General features: G+C 41.1%; 1 protein-coding gene and 1 non-coding gene across 4 annotated transcripts in view; both read left to right on the forward strand.

Annotated features, from left to right (window-relative positions):
* DAT (Sodium-dependent dopamine transporter) overlaps positions 1 to 20,528 on the forward strand; it is a 208,858-nt gene that overhangs the window by 95,547 nt on the left and 92,783 nt on the right. The window lies entirely within an intron of this gene.
* TRNAS-UGA (transfer RNA serine (anticodon UGA)) lies at positions 4,830 to 4,911 on the forward strand. Its single transcript has one exon. It is a non-coding gene; the product is annotated as a tRNA-Ser (tRNA).

Consider the following 20,528-nt stretch of genomic DNA (forward strand, 5'->3'; position numbering starts at 1 on the left):
CATTTCCCTCCCCAATCCATTGGCTTGTGTTTTTAAGTGGAAATTTCGCAGTGCAAAACAAATCAATCGCTCTCTATCGGCATTCGAACCAGCATCCTTCGATGTCCAACCTACTGCTGTACCATTTAAAGCACCCGATCCATAATAGATTAATCTATCAGCCTATTTCATTGAATACATTCCATAGTATCTTACATTGAAAGCTTCGTGTAGGGCGTTTGGCAGGGGTGTTTGATCACCAGCTGTTAGAGAAAGATTTGAATGGCGACAGAAACAAAGACGCTTGAAGTTTTCACTTGTTTAAGGTCATTAAATGCTAGTGCTAAATCGTTATTAACTGTTTTTTTTCAAGATGAGGTGCATCGTTTTCAAATTCCCGTGATTAAACTTAAGTGGAAAACCGCGAGTAAGATTTAGTCATTATGGATTTGATTCCGCCACATCACACCTGAATCTTTCGTTAGTGGTATGGCTGATTGGTGATTAATTTATGTTCAAGAGTTAATTAAAATTATTTTTCTTATTTTAGTGGTAGCTCAAATTTTGTGAGGGGAAAAACGATTCCCCATATCGATTATTTAAGCAGGCAGTCAATAACCATTAGCTTCTCACTCTGTACGCGCTCACTAGTGTAATTGAGCGGGTTAGGATTATTCCTTCTGTGTTATCGTTCAGCACAAATGATTTGCGCTTTTCAAGCTAAAATTTAAGTCGTGCATGCCTCCAATATTTCCCAAAAGTAAGGCAATCCAATAATATCGTAACGCTGTCCGACCATTTATGGCGATTCTTCATGAAACTGTTAAAATTTCTTTGTATTCCATTTAATGCCCAAATTAAGTCCTCATACTTCAGTCTACAAAGAATCGACGACTAGCTTTCAAAGTGAGGTCTAATCAATGCGGAATAACGGTTCTCCTTAACTGTTTCATTCGAACATTTCTCAACCATTCTGAATTGGAACGCTAATGCTTGGTTACAGTTCACAATCTTTTATTATTTAGGCTTGACCCGAATTTCGGCGTGCAATGTCATCATCACTTGTCATAAATTGATCCCACAGAGTTACGCCTGAATCATCGAATTTATCCATCATTCGTTTTCAACCCTGATTTATTTTAAACTGCTCCATAGATATTTGTATCGTTCTTTCCGAAGTGTGATTCATGAGGAGGGTTAACCTTGGACTACTAATCTTACGTATTTACCATTTCTAAGCGAGACCACGGTGAGGAGTAAAAGGAAATTTGCTGTGGAACCAGTCGACATAAGGGCTCATTTTACTGTATCGCAATTCGAGGCCTCGAAAAGTGATAAACATAGCTTGCGATAATGTCAACTTCCCAAATATCATTAATCGCCAAAATTCTAATGACTGCTGACCCAACACTACCTGCCAAACGCCCTCGTGGCGACTCGCAGGGTAGGGCTTAGATGTACTCCACCACTCCCCCTCCCCTTCCTTCTGGGTCCCCTTTGGGGCTCCCATTTCCTGAGGGATCCAGGTCCTCCCCCGCAGGCTAAGTCTTACTTGGGGAACCAATACGGTTCCCAAACGAGTCATCAATCAGTTGACCTGAACCCCGGAACAGGAACCAGGGCCTGCTCTCCAAAAAAAAGAAGAAAAGGAGGCACAGGGATAAGGTGGGGGAAGCGGAGCCCAGGGCTACGGGTGAGGGTTAAGGAGGAGGGGCTGTCGGGAATAAGGCGAATAGTACGCACACACTAACGGGAGAGGACGGGTCGAGGGTTAAGGGACGGAAGGGTTAGTGGGATATAAAAAAGATGGTGGGAGGCGGGGGAGTATTGAGGCGAACACGAGCGGGGGTGGGATTGAAGGGGGAGGAGGGGGGATGGCGAAGCGGGGAAATGTAAGCTGATGGAGAGGTCAGGGTGGGAGGAGACTAATGGGCCGTCCATGGCGTATCTGCTCCCAAGGAATGGAATTCTGAGAGACCCTCCTGAGGGGACTGTAGAATGCAAATCTCTGCCGTGTAGCTTAGGATTATTGGCAGAAGGAACTGTATGACCTCCGAAATAAGCAGTGGTTGGACAAGTTTCGTAATTTGCGAATATAGCAGCGTAGGAATAAAAGATGCCCTTCTCGTGGAGAATCTTGAGTGAGCAGAGACGCCACGTTCCTATCGGATACCTCGCGTTGCGAACCAATGGAAATATGGATGGTGCACCCGCGACATTAACTATTAGATGTTAAACGGTACTTTAACGTTGGCTTAAAGAGAATAATTTTAGCCGGGCACTCCATAGATGGCAGGACACCAGCAATAAGTTTAAGGTGGATCCACTTCAGGACCCATCGACTTAAGGAATCATTTTTCCGCTCTCACAATTAGTGACTGCAACTGAAGGAAGACTGACGGGGGAATTTTCCGAAAATAAATAGCTACATAATGTGATAAACATAGCTTGCCAGTGACCCACGGCTTGTGACCTAACACCATATGTCACTAATCATCATGGCGGTTTGCTGGTGAAGGTGTACGTAGATGCAGATACTTAGGTAGATACCTCCTACTTCGGAGTTTGCGACCCTTCAGGGAAGGATTTCATTCAAGGACTTGAAGAAATTACAGAAGAAGAGTTTCGTGAAATATCGTTTCAGACGTACGGAGTGTCACATTATTATTGGGAAGGCTTGTATCGAAGTCGCCTAAAGCACGAAAGTTGCGTGCACGAAATAAACATTTGGAAAAAGAAATATCATTCGAGTTTAACATCATCACACAGAATGATTCTAGCTCCTCACTATATTGGTTGTCGTCGACACGTCATACTGATGAGGGAAATGTATGCCGTTCCGAATGATGTAATGAATCCTTGTGGTTGGGGGAATAGAGCAGGGGGTGGGTTAGGGAATGAGACGGTCGGAACTGTACGACTGGGACGAGGACCACAGATGTTAAAGGAAAATAGGCGCGTGGAGGTTCATCTACATACATACAGGTAATAGCCCTCAGGACGCCCCACGGACTGTGTAGCCGGGGTTGTTAGGATTACAGCGATAAACGAACATTTATTATTTCTTACATATTTTTAATATAAATATTATATATATATATATATATATATATATATATATATAACTTGTACAGCAACAAACAATATAAGAACACATAAAAAGCAACACACACGTTATTTCTTGATAATTTCGACGGAATTTAGCTCCGTCTTCATGGGAAGACACAGAAGTGTTTCTGCGTACTTCTGTTTCTTCCGATGAAGATGAAGCTAAATTCCGTCGAAATTACCAAGAAATAACGAGTGAGTGTTCTTTTTATGTTTTCTTATATTGTTTGTTGCTATACAAGTTTTAGATATAGAGACATCCCATTAAATATGAATCCCATAAAATGTCTATATAAATTCCATAAAAATGTCTATGTAAATCATGCAATAGGGTGCTCGAGTTCTTTGTTATAATGATTGCGTATTGTGCGAGTGAATAACTCTAATAAAACTCGCTCTTTCGAAATTTTATTGTAATCCATTGTAATTAATTTATTGATGGGAAACTTTTTCATACCACAGTATCATGTAAATATTTGTTCGTCTCCCGCCTTTCCCCAGAGCCCCGCTCCGGTGTCATACCCTGTAATAGTAGACTCCCTGCTCTCCTCGTTTGCCTCCGCTCTTCCTCCACCTCTTTTTCTTTCCCTCCTTGCTCGACATAAAGGAGAGAAGCCATTGTTTCCTTCTTCCCACCTGATGATGATGCTGATAAATTGAAACCCGGGTCGTATGGCTTTCTAATTGTGGTCTACAAAGAGTTTTCCATCAAGCAATCAATTAGAAGAACGAATGCCTAAATCTGTCGGCGACGGTGTCCATCAATTTTATTTTATTTCGGTGATTGAATCTGTAAATATAAATTTTTGGCCATAACTATCCCCTCGGTGTTGAGAAAAACTCAGTTTTCTTTTATATTTCTATAAGTCTGTCTTTCTTGTTCTCTTCCTGAATCAAGGATTTCCCAACCTAATTCCTCCCACGTATCCGTCACGGCTGCCCCTCTCGTAGCAATTTTTGACAAATCTTGGGGATTTTCCTTGAACATTTTCCCTTTCTGGAATTAACGTTTTATCACATGGTTCTCACGTAGATATCGCGTTATCCAAATTTGTTCTAAATAAAGTGAACTAATGTCTCTCTTTCTCTTTCCGACCTTTTCGGTACATTTTCTCACAACGTGCCCATTAAAACCTAGCTTCTTGGAGGCTGACCCGGTTATTCATCTTTCATATCCAACGTGGTATGAATGTATAAAATTACAGGGGCTGAAACTATATGGCTGTTCCCTGGATTTCACGACCTACAACCGGCGCCGCTGGTCACTATCTGGACTAACAGTCAAGTTTTTTAGGATAGATCCATTGAGTTATGGTAAAGCGTATCGGGAATCGGATCGATGAAAAATAGATAATCTTGATAATTATATCCTGGGGATATACCACAGCAACATAGCGTAACTTTAGGGCATTTTAAAACCCCATTCATATATAAACGGTTTACCCTTTCGACCTTTGCATATTATCCACACATTTGTTTTAGTTTTTCGTCTGTGCAGCATCGAATTATATAAGTGCAAGATGAAGTGAGAGATTGTGTACATAGTCAGCCGTAAGCCAACAGCTGTAGAAGCGTCATGAAAAATACGTGCCATTAAATCACTACTCTTAAGTCCTGTCTTGTGGTCTAACCAATTGTCTGCGAATGACCCTAAACATAGTACTGTAATAATGGTATCACTAGAACTTGTGGCTAGAAGATTCAAAGGTCTAGAACAAATTCTGGGATAAATTATTATATATGCAGTCGTGGCCGAGTGGTTAAGGCGTCTGACTTGAAATCAGATTCCCTCTGGGAGCGTAAGTTCGAATCTTACCGACTGCGAATTTTTTCCTCGCCCACGATAATTTCTGAAATATTCATCACCCTTAAGCGATCTTATAGCTGCCGTTTCAATTTATTTTTCTAGTAGTTCTAGATCGTCCAAATTTAAGGCAAATTATCTCAAAATGGTTAACTTATTGTCAGTTATTATAAGAAGAAAAATAATTAATTTACTTTTTTGGGCAATAAGGGTATGGTCGATTGCCTAAAGTGTAATCCACTGGAAACGGTAAATTTCGTACATATTAATATGATGAATAAATCATCAATATATTCTTGATTTTTTTAGCAAAATTGATTTGCCTTTTCAACACATAAATCAACAAGCGAATCAGAAAGAAGGAGAAATCCTTTCGATTTTTTCCTCTTCCATATCGGTGAGAGACTGCGTCGTCGTTAACGTAATCATCTTCGCCCACATTGCAGAGTGGGTGGGAACTCCGAGAGGTCCTTACCTCAGCGGCTTTGTCGTCCCTTGCACGTGCGGAAATCGCATTGCCGACTGAGCTTTTCTTACCACCCTCTACGAGTTGAGTTTAGTCACACTCAATCTAGCCCAAGTAAGTCTCCCACTCAATATCCAATAAAACTCCCTTTGCCCTCAGCCAGTCGAAATACCAAGTGCTCTGAATATAGGGTATATATATTTTACTTAGATTTTCCCTTAGGATTTCAATCGGTTTGTGGCCAAAGAACGAGGATTAATATCATGAAGGATAGGAGGAAAATGTTTGCTTAAATGAGTGGATATGGAAGAGTGGTTAGGGAATTTAAAAGTACGGTATTTGCGACTTGAGAAGATATTCATAGGAAAATATATGATGGCAATTGACACTGCCATTGAAAGATAATGAAATCACGAATTAAACAGGGAGTAGGTAATAGAAGTGAACAAGCAACAGATTTAGTGCCTTTATTGGCCTATATATTGTATTATTATTACTTTGGCCTTAGAAACGTGAATCTTCGCTCTACGTTCATGGTCCTGATCGTTTAACGGTCGAATGAATGTTTGCTAAAACTTTGTATTGGCGTGAGGGTATATACGAATCCCTCATTCGGTGTGAATAATGTAAATCCCCGCAATGAATTTTCTTGTATGGAATATATACCTGTAGTTCGGCATGATATCGGTTGCCCAAACATTTTAAGATGCAATGATTATGAATTATTACGCTATCACGCATCCAATCCTGTATCAAAAGATAAGTTTAACTGCTAGGTTTTTCAGCACCATTAAGTTTCTTTGAAGAACAAGAAATTTATAAAATTTCAAACTTTGTCTGTTATAAGAGGGTCATCCGGAAAGTAGTACCCGTTCGTGAAATAAAGACACAAAAGTAAATATTAACAAACATAAAAAATTTTATTTGAAAGAGGATACTTTAAACTACTTCTCAACATAATCTCCAAGCAAATTAAGGCATTTGTCATAACGTGTGACAAGTTTCTGTATTCCTGCTGCATAGTCCTTCGCCGCCAGCTCATTGAGATACAGGGTCACTCCTTCTTTAAGTTCTTCATCGCTGTCAAATCTTTTTCCTGCCAAAAAGTCTTTAAGCTTTGTAAAGAGATGAAAATCTGAAGGGGCCAAGTCCGGGCTATACGGTGGATGGTCGAAAGTTTCCCATTTGAATTGCTGCAAAAGTTTTTGTGTTATCCCAGCTGCATGAGGCCTGGCATTGTCATGAACGAGAATGACACCAGTAGACAATAGACCTCGCCGCCGATTTTGTATTGCCCGCCGTAATTTCTTTAATGTTTCACAATACGCATTGGCATTAATAGTGTCTCCACGGGCCATAAAATCAATAAGCAATACACCTCGTCGATCCCAGAAAATGGTTGCCATGAGTTTCCTGGTGGACAGAACTGTCTTGAATTTTTTTGGTTTGTTTGGTGAATGAGCATGATGCCACTCCATTGACTGTCGTTTACTCTCAGGTGATGCATAACAAACCCATGTTTCGTCACCGTACACCTCCTTTAATTGGCGATGAATATCACATGGGCGAACGTTTCTTGCATTGAGGAATTTAATCACTGCCCTCACTTCACAACTGGCGGCGTTCTCAATTTTTTTAAACATTGTAAACAATCACAGAAACAACACAGGCAATGCTAGCGTCACGCAACTTGGCTCAGAGAAGGCAGACAAGCCACTGAAGCTATCTGACCTCGTCCAGCGGCTACTCGCGTCGTCAGCACTTCATGCGGCACGAACGGGTACTACTTTCCGGATGACCCTCGTATAATGTCACTACCTTGAAGATAATAGACTATTTCATGCGCATATAAAGGCTCATGTTCGAATCCAGAACTTTCTCGTGAACTTCCATTAAAAATTAATTTTATATTGCTTGAAGGGTTTTGCAGCATCAAATTAGAAATAAATCGTAAGAACTCAAATATAGCGTTTTAAGAAAGGAAGTTAAATAAAATTTCTTATTTTTGGCAGATTAACAACATTTAGGTGGGTATAGGGCGGATAAGGGCGGTAAAGGATATAAATTTAAGTGCCGAATGTTAGTATTGTGCGGGTATTTTCAGATAAAAATTCATTTTATTTAAATGCCTGCGACGTAGCTTTACTCATTTAGACCCACTGCTTGCAAAATCGTCCCTCAGCTGGTCGAGTCCCTTGAAGTGTCCCATGCTTCTAAAGTCGCGAAGAAATGTCGGCCACGCGAAACCCCCAGAACTGAGAGACGACTATTAATAAGGGCCCCAGTTTCACCGCGCGATTTCCTCTCTTCCGCATGTTCGTAATAATTTCCTGGGAGGAATTTGGCGCTCTCCCTTACTCGTCGTTTTTTATGCCGAGGGGTGATGAGGAGAAGAACCGCGGCAGGCACGCTTTGTGAACCGCCGGCCGACGGCGAGCAGCTGCGGAGGGCTCCGAGCAGAAGAGGGTGAGTGGATGACGCCTCGGCGGCTAATTGACCGCTCTACTCCCACTTCTAATCTAACGACTGGGCGGACGAATGAGTCACCCTTGTGCAGCAGGAGCGAATATGAGTGCGAAGCACATACCCCTTTAGCTTGCAAGTCATCGCCAAGTGGGTGTGTTTCACATTGCAATATTTTTCGGTCATCAACCCCTAGTGTAATGAGGCATTGATAGCATTCCATATCATTTTGCTTTCAAGTGATTCCAATTGTAGTGCGTTTGGGTTTATGTTGTTGTGGTCAAAAACCGGGCGAGGGAAAAATTATTTCTTACATCGTCCTGTTCGGCAGTTTCCCTCGGCATCTCGTTGTAGACCCACCTTCCATTCTTATGAGGGCTAAGACCATCCCATCGACGTATGCCAGTGTTAAACTGTGATGATTTGTAATTATATAATGGCTCAAGTCGTGCATCTAATATTCCTGCTTCCAGTAACTCCAGGATTAAAATACTCAAAGATAAGGTGACACTTTCGGTTCGTTCATGAGGTTTACTAACGAAACAGGGACATTTTTTCCTGTCCCTAATCCTCAGAGAATATTCAAGTAGAAGATTAGGCGCAGCCAGCATAGAGGAAAAAGGGCATTGTAGTGGGGACATTAGGATAAGAATTGCTTTGCCAAAGGAAAATTTAAAAAAATGAAAGAATTGATTACAGGTACACTAGGTAAAGCTATAAAGAAAAGACTGTTCAAGACTTTAGATAAAGCATATATCTATTATGTAGAATATGAAGCGCAGCGCTGAATGCACGAGAAACATGGTGTTTGATACAATAGGATGATCGTAGATTTTACACTTTTAAGGTGTGGATGGGACGAAGAATGACGCAATATGTTGGACAGAGGAAGACAAATAAAGGGTGGGCGAAGAGAGAAAGTTACTCGGGGAATTCCAAAAAAGGCGGCGAATATATCGAAAGGTAGCGGAACGTTGAAGGCCGCGACAGAAGGGAGAATGTTGGGTAGGCGTGGTAGAGGAAGGAGGAGAGTTGGTTTCTTTAGACAGCTAGAAAGCAGGTAGAAGTTTCCAATAAATGAAGAAAGAAATTATTTTGGGCAAACGAGAAAGTTATCTCGATAGGCAGAAGCAATTAATCGTTAGGGACTGTCCAAAGCCCTCCTAATTAGGAACAATGCCTCGAATGATTTCATGTAGAGGCCTAACCAACGAGAAATAACACATTTCCCTTTTCCATTGAATATCGGTTCACTATGTTTTAGGAGAGTTCACGAAAGAAGGTTGATTTTTAAAGATGAAGCGCGGCATTACAAAAACACATGGCAAAATAAGATAGCAAACGAATAAGTACTTCGAAAAGGGGTTGAGGATAGAAAACTATGGGAATACTTGCCAGAAATTTAGGGAAATTGATTAGGTATCCTGAATTAAGATAATATACTGAAAACCATAATTGAAGGATGATTCCTCAGGGGAGCATAAGCGATGAGAAGCAGTTAATGAAAAATGTCGGTGCAAATGTGTTGTGAAGAAATTGGCAAGGAACAGGATTGTCACGAGAGCTACTGCCTATCAATCCTCGCATTTATGACCCGTGAAGATGATTATGACATGAAATGCTTAGTCTTCGAGCTCCTTTCTGCGCTCTCTCTTCTATTTTTTTCATGGGGTTTACTTTTATGAGGATGTAAACGGTTCATATTTTTTATGTATCAACCTATTCTTCAATTATATGCTAAGGGAATAATCCAAGATGTGTTTGCTGTTGTATAAGACATGGAAAATAGAAGAGGCAGCTATGCATAAATTTAAGTTTAGCAACGAAGGCTCTCCAGAGAGTATCCTCCGTTTTCGTATAACGTGAGCATTAGTGGAGGGGGCTGAATGGCCACTGTATTGACGCACACAGTAGGTCAGTGCGCCTCGAGCTGCAGTGGTTGGAAGGTCGCGACAATTTTGTTGTGCGTCGGTTTTGTAGCTTGTTAATGAGTGAACGGGCAAATGACCATGACGATGATGACAGAAGTGGCCGCCCGTCTGTGGCGAACAATGAACTGTACCTGAAAATTGACAAAAAGTTCATGAGAACCGGCGTTTTACGATATCTGAAATCTTAAGAAAGTTTTCCACAGATTTATACGAATCTGTTATATGGAAATAGTACTGAAATGTTATGCTGCTACATGTTTTGTTCTCATCTCGACGAGGAACTTCAAGATACCGTCATCGTTTGGCTGCGATTTCAGGTGGCAGAATTTTATGCCTAAAGAGTTTGAAACCTAGTTCAGAGCTATGGCATAGGTTTTTAATTGTTTGGCGAATATGTACAAAAATAGTAGAGATATTTAATTTTGAGATGAAAATAATAAAATGTTTGTATATATTCCAGTGTGTTTTATCTCAAAGGTGTATGGAACTCTCAAGGGTTATAATTTGGCTTAAGGTAAAGCAGGATAAAATAATTATTAAAGTGAATCGTCTCCATACCGATAAGCAATACGACGCAATGTATACCGATAATCACATTTTTTTACTTTCAACGGCGTATTTCACCAGAACTAAAAGCAAAGCCGTGTTGTTTAATAACCAATGACCTTAGATTGTGCCTGACATGATTTCAGATTTCTAAAAAAATGCCAAGTCCCCTAGTCATTTTGTGTATTATACAAATATCTTCCGCCCGGGTAAATACCCAGCGTGCGTTTATATTCCTTGGAAGAAATATTTTCAAATCTCACGCTTTTTCCCGGCTTCTATCCCGTCAACCTGTTGTCAGCACTGATAGGTTTTCCCGGCTGGTCAGAGAAGAGCTGGATATTTATTATTTGAATGGAGCTCCTATAAGGATTACTCACGCTCGTTCGCCGCTGGATTCCCCAACTCGCCTACATGTGTCTGTCACGATTAATCGGTTGTTGATCCCAATGACTACTTTTCCCACGTCTCCTTCATGAATTGTCACCGATCGATGTAAACAAATCGACGGAAAGTTTTCCTCGGAATTATAAAGGGACGAAACATTCGATGCGTTCCTTCCCTTCTCTCCCAACCTAAAGTCTACGGACACAGCTCTCTCCTACGGCTTCTCATCTCCATGTTCCCATAACGTTCGATAGGGCTTATTGGCTTATCGGCGCACCAATAGTAAAAGAATATATGCCCTACTTATGTCAGGGAAAATGAAAAATATGCCACTGTGGCGTAGTTGGCTGTCGTTACTGTTATCATTGTTCCCCATCACAATCGTGCCTTGTGAATTAAAGTGTTATAATCACTCTTTGGATGGTTGATCAAACGGATGTTTACTTCTGTTAGGTGGTATGTATTAATTAATATCGTAATATTCGGACGAGCGAAGTGAACGCTCAACGTTAGTAGCATAGTTCAAGTAATGCATCACCTGATTTCGGTACAAACCAACTTCAAAATTTGACGCACTTATAACCTCTATACATGCTCAACCGCGATCTCAATTTTGTTAGATCGTGTGGCATAACTGAACGCATCATGTTATGTAATTTCATCTTTCCACATTTTTTTAGATCTACCCTTACGTAGGTGATCATCCAACTGAAGTGATTGAATTGAAATGTAAGTGGTTACACCCAAATAATAGCCGGATTAACACAGCTTTTTGTCTAAATCTCAAAACGAATGCCTGGAGAAATTTTCGGGAGTGTACCTTCATTGGTATGCAATGAAATAAAACAATGTATTCATTTCGATGGTTTTATTTTAGTTCTCATCCTTTGAGTCTTCCACAGCGATATTGGATTCGGGCATCATTTTCTCATTTTTTCGTAGTGTCGTATGGAGCTCGCACTTTAATTTTAGAGCATTCTAGATCTCTATCAATTTCGTCCAGCATTATAGTTTCATTTTCCGAGTCATTTTCTCTCCTTTCCTTCGAGATGGTATTTGCGTGACCCAGTTTCACGGCAATTCTACTCGGGGGGAAATTTTCCTGGAAGCCATTGGCTGCACAAAAGAAGTGCCCCGACGGTTTAAGTGCCATCAATCGGATGAATTTTGTTTCCGCACTGAATTTCCCCTCATGTTCCTTCCTGCCACTGTATTCCCATGACATCCAAGTGAGCTTCCGAATCCATTAAAACCAATTAATATTTAACTCCTTCAATCTCTCCCCCAGCGTCGATTCATCGCTTGAGGGTTGAACTTTCTCGCTCCCAGAGCCGCCTTCGCAAGAGAACTTAATTAATCCGTAAGACCACTTCCGGACCCTTTGAAAGACGTAATTAATCGACAAGGCGAGAGAAGTGGACGTTCGATAGAGCTCTCATGAACGTTCCCTCATGGGGCGCGCGATATTTCACTTCCATTACCTACAATAAGTGCAAAAGTGTATCGAGGTAATGGTTTTTCATATTGATTTGGCTGCATATTTATTGGAATATTACAGAGTAATATCGACGAGGAACTCGCATCGACACTATGCGATAATGTCGTCGTTTCATCACTATCGAATAATTGAGTTAATGACATGAGCGCCAATAGAAATAATTGTTAGAAGAAAATGCTAATTACAATTCAGAATAGTTTAATGTAAATTATTTTAGTTCTTTAAGTGCTCGAATCTTGTTAGGTTACAGCTTAGTAGAAGATTTAGTGAGACATCTTTCAACAAACAGTAGAATCAGCGTCACGGAACAGGCGAGTGTATCAATTAAAACATGTCAATTTATGATGAGTAGGTAAGGAAATACTTCGCATATCCACAAAATACAAATTTATTTGCGACCGGTTTCTATGCATAGTGTACATCAACTGGTATTTGAACCGAAACATTGGTAAATAAATTTATTATGTGCGGAAAATGCATGTATTTTCTTCTTTATCCATTTGGAACAAACTCAACAAAGTAACTCTATCCAACATTTCATCATACGATAATATACCATAGCAACAGGAAAAGATATTTAATATTAGATTTTTTGAAAGAGAATGTTTTATATTATTTTTGAATTTATCCGTAAATATCTTTCTTAGAAAATGCCTAAGGTATAGCTGAACCGAGGGGGCAGGAGGAATCCTTGTGGGAATTAGCGTCACCAATAAGCGTGCAGAAGGCCGACAAATGTCGACGACTTCAATCGCATTACGCGTCGAAGATTTTTTAATCGTCGCTCGATTCATTACCATTCACCGCATAGGCGAAGTACCTATATCGGTGTTGGTCAAAAATATATCGACGTCTGTCGGTGCACCTTCACATCGCGGGGCCGCAAGCGGTCTTCCCTCGCCTTTCGAACCGCCCCCATCCCTTCCCTCTCGCTGGTGAGCGTAAACGCCTCACTTTCCCCCGCCCCTTGATGGAACGGCGCGCCGACACCAGCTCCCCCTCCCCCCCCCATCAAGTAGGCGGTCGTGAGAGGAATCGATCGACTTTTGCCGCCTTCGGATACGAAGGGACTCTCTGCCAAGGAGCTTACTATGGCACAAAAGAGAAAATTTAATTTGAGCTCCCTTTTGCAGCGCTCGCGACGGGGAGAGCAGAGTGAGTGGTTATGGTGGAGGAAGAGGGAGGCACACCCTTTCTCCTTCCTTCTTTCACCACCCCTCTCCGCTTCGTCCCATCGAAGAACCCCTTTCGTCCGGCCACGGCACTCGCGGGTTCCCCGTCCCGTGGGGGGGGGGACGAGGGGTTTGAGGGAGATAAGAGGGGTGACGACGGCGGGCGGCAGCAAAATGCGTCGCCGACCTCACGTCCCACCTGTAGGGGGACCGACGGGGAGGAGGAAGAAGGGAGCCCTGGGCTATGTGGCCGCCGCCCCATCTCCCTGTCCCACAAACGTGTGGCCTCTCACACTCTCCCGCTTTCTCCTCCCCCTGTCACGACAGGGGGAGGTCGGTTCAGGGTACCAGGCGATGGGGCGCGTGGTGGATATGTGTTTTTTTCGTGCGTTGGGATCTCAGAGGGAAGGGTGGCGAAAGGGTTTTTGGTGGATGGAGGGAGGGAAGGATATAGGAGTGAAAACCTTAGAAGGAGAAGCCCTTTGCGTAGTTCGGCCAAAACCTCGCCAAGGGTGAGGGGAAATTGGGTTCAGCGTGATGCTTCGAGAAAAGAAACACAAATACTTTGCTGGGATAAGGGATGGTAGGTACTTAAAGAAAAGTACCGGTTTATTTTCCTGAAAAGGATTTGAATTGAATGTTACCGACTCGTTCCTGTGGCGAAACGAAGGGGTCTATTGTTAAACCGGCATTTTTAGCTTTGATAGCATTCTATTTCGTTACTGTAAATTTAATTACTGTAAAATTACTGGTACTTAAAAAAATGCTGACCTGACTCCTTCAGTCAAACATCCTATACTGGGTTGAAAAGCTTGATGTTTTGATATAGAAATGAACACGTTACCGTGATAAGGGATGGTGGGTTCTTAAATTTAAGTACCGGAATTTATTCAGTTCGATAGTTTCAAACTTTAACCGGAGCAATAGGACGTACCACTGTACCGCTTAAAATATTGGGCGTTCCCGCGGTATGGGGGCTGAAAAGAAATATGATAAATCACACCGAGATTCAAGTTCAATTCCAGGCGTTGATATGTAAATATCTCATGAACGTTTCTTTAACTTTTATAAGCCATCCAAAAAGTAGGATTTCGGATAGTCTTCAAAATAGGTAACCATATTGGCGATGATCTCATCGTCCGGCGTCAATCATTTTCCACCGAGTAATTTATTCAAGTTTGGAGATAAAAAAAGTCACTGAAGCCAAATCGGTGGATTCTGTAGCAATTTGAACTTAAATTCCACAATTTTCACCAAAGAAACTGCGCATGCATTGTTTTGATGGAAGAGAATTTTTCTCTTTGACGAATGAGGACTTCTGCCTAGTTTTCTTTGCTCAGCCGGTACAAAAACGACGCATAACACTCTCAATTCATCGTTTGCCTTTATTTTTCTAGTAATCGATATAGATTCAAGAAGTTCTCTCGGGTTTCCCACCGGTTCAGGTTGCAGTACACCGACGTTTCGAAGGCTGACTCTGCCATCGTCTTCAGGGTGAAGTACTCACTGAAGCACTCAAGTATTCACTTCACCCTGAAGACGATGGCAGAGTCAGCCTTCGAAACGTCGGTGTACTGCAACCAGACCCGGTGGGAAACCCGAGAGAACTTCTTGAACACCATACGCCGGGAAAACCTGAGATCCTTCAATCGATATAGATGATTCCGCGTATATAAAAATACCGTGGCGATCGCCCAGTCGGATGATTTTAGCGTTTTCAACTTCTTGGGAGCCGGATCGGCTTTAGAAATCCACTATTTCGACTGTTCCTTCTGTAGTGTTTCGACTGTCTCTATAGTGTAGTAGTGTTTCCTTCACAGTTATGCACGTATCGATGCAGAAACTCGTCAGCATTTCGACGAAAAAGCGTTAAACCAGCCTCCGAATCGGCAACACGATCGCGTTTATTCTCCACTGGCAACAAACGCGGCACCCATCTTGCGGAGATTTTTTTCACACCCATTTTATCTTGTAAAATCGAAAATAATGTACCTTGCTATATTCCTGTAACCCCAACTATTTCGCAAACTTTGATTCGCCAATCAGTCAATACGATGTCGTGGATTCTGACAATCATTTCGGAGGGAGTCACTTCCACTGGACGTCCCGAACGATGTTCTTCATTTGTGGATACATGGCTTCATTAAAACCCATTTATCTAATTTGAAACAGCCGCAAACACAGGGGCAGATGTGCCATGAACCTCATTCCACTCGGCTTTGATCTCTTTCGGTGTTGAGACTTTTAAATAGAGGAGTTTAATAACCGCAAGATACTATTTTTTGCCATTTTTCTAAATAAACCAAAGTTTTTTGCATCAATCGACTATGAAAATGAAACCACGCGATGGGTATAGCATTTCCATCGCGTGGATATTATTATTATTATTAGGTGATCTACCAGTTAAGGTAGGTTTTTGGATGGACATAATTACTAATTAAAAAATTTGTGACCCCTAGAAAAACACAACATCCTACTCTACATCAGATCCCTCTTCAGCTCTGAGTACTTTCTTCCTCCCTTCATCCCGCCCAACATCCCTATCCTGTTCCTTCCCTTTCCTCGTTTGCCTAACATTCTCCCCTCTATTACAGTCTTCAACATCCCACTGCCGGTCAATATCCCCTTCATCCACTTTTCCTGCCTCCATAGGATTTCTCCCAACAAACCCCTCTCTTCGCCCACCATACCAAGTACTTCCTCATTTGTTTTCTTCTCTGTCCATTTTACCTTCTCCATTCTTCTCCACACCCATATTTAAAAAGCCTCCAGTCTACGTCTATCCTCCTGCTTCAATGACCACGTTTCCGCTCCGTACATAGCTACGCTCCATATCAAAGTTTTTACGAGTGTTTTCTTAACATCCTTACTCAACGTCCCCGTCATCAACTCCCTCCTCCTTGTGAAAGCCTCTTTGCCTAGCGCAATTCTTCTCCTTACATCCCTACTACTTTGACCTTGTTGGTCCGAAACACTACCGAGATGCGTAGCCTTATTGGTATATATTTGTTGTTATTTATACTACCTGTATATGATCTATATTTAATAATAAAAGATACCGTTGATTTGTACATAGACGGAATGCATATCAAATGTCAGCCTTCCAAACAAGCAGAGAGAATAAGGTTTCCGTGATTAAAATCGTGTATTTCATGCCAAATTCCTTCTGCTTCTTGATTTGTCGATTAGCATAACCACCTGTGGAAGTAATAGGAATAAGGCTATATGGAGACGTTATTTACCGGATTAGTGAAATCTGGGGTAGGGAGACGAAAGGTCAAGCAAGCTACCTCATCAATCATTACCTTCCCCTCCTCCAACCCCAAATCCATTCCCAAGGATTCCATTTTCATCCGGGGCATATTCTTGATAGCTTTAAAGATTCGGTTAGCAACCAAATTAAAGTATATCTGAACAATTTGGAGAACACCGAATGCCTAAGGGAAGATATGGCTTTTCCATGCAGACGCCTATGACATTGAATGACGTTCGTCCTAACGCTTTTTTCCCCTGCCGATAATATTCTTGGTTAAATCGGAACTCGGTAATTTTTAATGAAGTATCCTAAAACAAACACCTTTCAAAAAATACACATAATCCGTATTTACTGAGCAAAATATTTATTGAAAGAGTAGTGCAACATATTTGTTTGCGGAACTGACGCTTGTGGACAAAGGCAAATGAATGGTTGTTTTGTTTTGTCTAAATTTTTTCCATAATATTTTGAAACGTACTAGTTTCCATGTCTCTTCTAAGGTCAATTCATTCTCGGGAGAAGTGAAAATTACACCAAAAACGAGTTTTGTCAATTGGAAGTTTTAAAACGGCCATTTTCACGTCTATTTTTCGAGGATTCCATCTTCGTAACGATTCGATCGACGTTAAATTTTATGATCACTGCTGATGTCTTCTATCACAAAAGATACAACTACTCAATCTTGTAATGTTGATCATGTCACGAAGGAAATTATTACATTAAAATCGTAAGATTAATTCGAATTAGGCATAATTTTCTTTCAGTTTTAAAATTTCCATTTTCCATCTTCCTTGCATTAGTACCAGAAAAGTCTTCGATATCCTCATCCCTAAAGTGAGATTACACCTCGGCTAAATAACGCTATGAATTCTCTACATAGTGGGGCACGATTTGAACATATTTCATACTCTTCACGCGTTCGCTTTCGGGCGATGCTAGATTATAAACGTCTGATTAGAAGTTATTTTAGTACAAATACACTACTTCCTTTCTCTAACTTCTTCTATGCTCTACTTTTGCAAACTTGTCAAGTTTGATCTAATTAACATTACTCACTCATTACAACTTTTATTTTTCAATTGAGTTTCTTTTATCGACTCCTTGAGTCAATCTCAATTTTTAAAATGTAGTGGAAATCGCAAGTGTTTTGTGTGTTCCTTTTCCAATGCAAAAAGTTTCCACAAAGTGAAACCTGTGACAGTGCGACTTGAAAAACAAATTATTAGCCTTGAAAACCGGGGAAATATTTCGAATAAGAACGAATTCAATTGCTGGCCATCCAGCAGTAGTCTCCTGGCTGAGGTAGGTAGTCATGGTGGACCTATGGATATTAGAACTGCTTCACTTCTATGCCCAATTTTCATTTCTTCCTCCCTTCATTGCATCCAACATGTCTAATCTTTACCTGCCTTCTTTGATTGTTTCTCTACAACCTTTTCCCTTCCCTCAAAATGCATCAAAGGCTTTGGTTTTATTTATTTTTATCAATTTCAAATGTTCTAAGATTCTCCACGTCCTTCTCTTTCCAAAGAGCAGTGCAGGGAGTGTATGCATCATTTCTGCATCTACTTCACGTAAAAAAACATCTCGTGCTCGCTGTCGAAATGGACACCACTTATTACACCATTCTCTTGTCCAATCTTCGCCGTTGCTGCTCCGAGATAGTTGAAGAAAGAGCCAACTTTAGAATTGGGAGAGGACCAACTGAAAAAAATCCCATTTTCCCAGTCCCCACGCCTCTTAGAGGGCAGAAGATGAACGGAACGGGAAAATGGAGGTAGGAATCGTGATTTTATTTCTGCAACATTCTTTCCCATCTTCCCCCACTACCGGTACCCATTCCTCCCGCCCCCGCCCCTGAAATCCTTCGCTCTGATGTGTCACGCGCGCTCCTGCCATCACTCATTCGTAATGGCGAGCACTCTAAAATTCATATTCGTTCCATCCGTCTTAGGGGCGGTGGGAACCAAGGGGGTGGAGGGGGTTGACACGCGGTGAAGTGTTCCCTCCTCCGTCTGCGTATGAAAATGAATCATCCCCCGCCAACGATGGGGTGGGGTATCCATTTTCCATCTATTTGAGAGCGGAGCGAAGTTCGGAAGGTTTTTTTTAATTTTTTTGTCTAAGTTAGAGCGGCAAAAGGTGAGAGGTTTGGAAAGGAGACGTGGCGGAAGGACTCTACCGTGGTGGTTGAGAATGTGAGAGGCAATTCGCTCAACTCCGGAAAGTCATTTCAGCATCAAATGATGACCGAAAGTCCTCGGTTTCTTACCTTTAGTATCCGAAGGAATACGTTGTCTGTGTTAGTTAACCCGTTAATAGGATATTGGACGTCGTACATTCTCCATGATTAGTAAAGCAATCGTCGCAAAAGCCACAAATGATGGAAATTAGCCAAGTGGTATTCAGCCAAGTAGCTTACAAATCTTTAACACAATTTCACTCCTGATTCTGAGAGAATAACTCTGGGTACAAATGGTCTGTCACATGATATTGTATCATAACAAATTTTGAGCAAAAGCACTCCTCATCGGAATGGCATCAACCGCAGTTCCTTGTCTTCCTCCAATTTTCATAATATTAGTCATTTATTTATATTATTCTCTTCCTGGCCTCCAATTCGGTAAATATAATCCACACGGGGAGGATTGTGTTGGAAATAATTGCACAGTATTTTTTAAATCCCACAAATGCCACTATGATGAGAGGATTCCACGCTTTGCCATTTTCGATAATACAGCACGCTATATAAATCCTCATCGAGCAATGCTAAGATCCTCAGTACTCTCGACACTTTATCCATTTACTTCATTATAAAATATGCAGTAAAAACGGTATGTAGTGCATTTTTGTTAGGGGTTAACCGCCAAAGTGTAATTACAAATAAGTAATTAGTTCATTAGTAATCTAGCCATGTTTAGAGAGTTATTCATTGTCCTCAGTTTTCTCGTGTGGGTGCCTTAAATTTTCAATGAGTTATTTTTTGCGATTTTTACACTCTCTTCTCATTTAAAGGTGTAGGCTCCATTTGTTTATTTACATTTGATTTTATATCCCAGAGTATGTAATTAACACTCAGAGCCGTAGTCTTAAATGATTTTTTTTGCAAGGATTATGGCGAATCAAAGTTTTAATCCGCTCGTAGATATGTCATGATGTGATGAACGACGGCCCGAGTCATTAATAGGGAGAAACACCATACTTTAGACGGAATTCACCCATAATTTATTTGGCACTCCAAAATATCCTCTGATGAAGGTGAAAGGTGATTTTATTTGGTATATGCATATTAATGATGATACTTTGTTATGCTACTGAGTCGACTTGCGCGTCGTTGCCTCTTGTTTCTTAATAAAGGGTAAATGGAATTGTTTCAATAGTATCTTTCCTTATTATTAATCGAAACTTCCTGGAAGAAGAATAAAAAAGATGTTTCGTGGATACTTGTCTGCATTGTGGGTGTGGAAATGAGTGGTTAATAGCCATCGCAATGTCCAGACGCCGGAGGTATCCCTTTTAAGGTAGAAAGTGTGTTACTTTCAGTGTTATCGGAGTAACTCACAACGCACGAAGGGAGCTAGCAAGACTAATGGAGGAATTTAGAAAGGTGCAGTGCACTCTCGACATGGCATTCACTCGAACCATATCAAGGGTATTATTCGGCCACCACGCAAAATGGGAAGAGGGGCGTCAGCTCTATCAGAGAATAATCGTGCTTCCCGCGTGTATTTCTTGATGTGCAAAACAATGGTCAATTATCCCAGCGACAGTGAAGATCAGAGAGCCAAGTTTTAATTTTAAAGTACGTACCCTTCACATTTACCTGATTTTACTAGTTGAAATATGGTTAATATTAACAGTGGCCTTTGCGACAACGTGGTATTGTTTCAAATTGAAAGTATATTGGTAAAAATCTCA

Source organism: Hetaerina americana, unplaced genomic scaffold (assembly GCF_022747635.1).
Source record: "Hetaerina americana unplaced genomic scaffold, ioHetAmer1.1.p SCAF_4, whole genome shotgun sequence".
In the NCBI taxonomy this organism is placed as follows: Eukaryota; Metazoa; Arthropoda; class Insecta; order Odonata; family Calopterygidae; genus Hetaerina; species Hetaerina americana.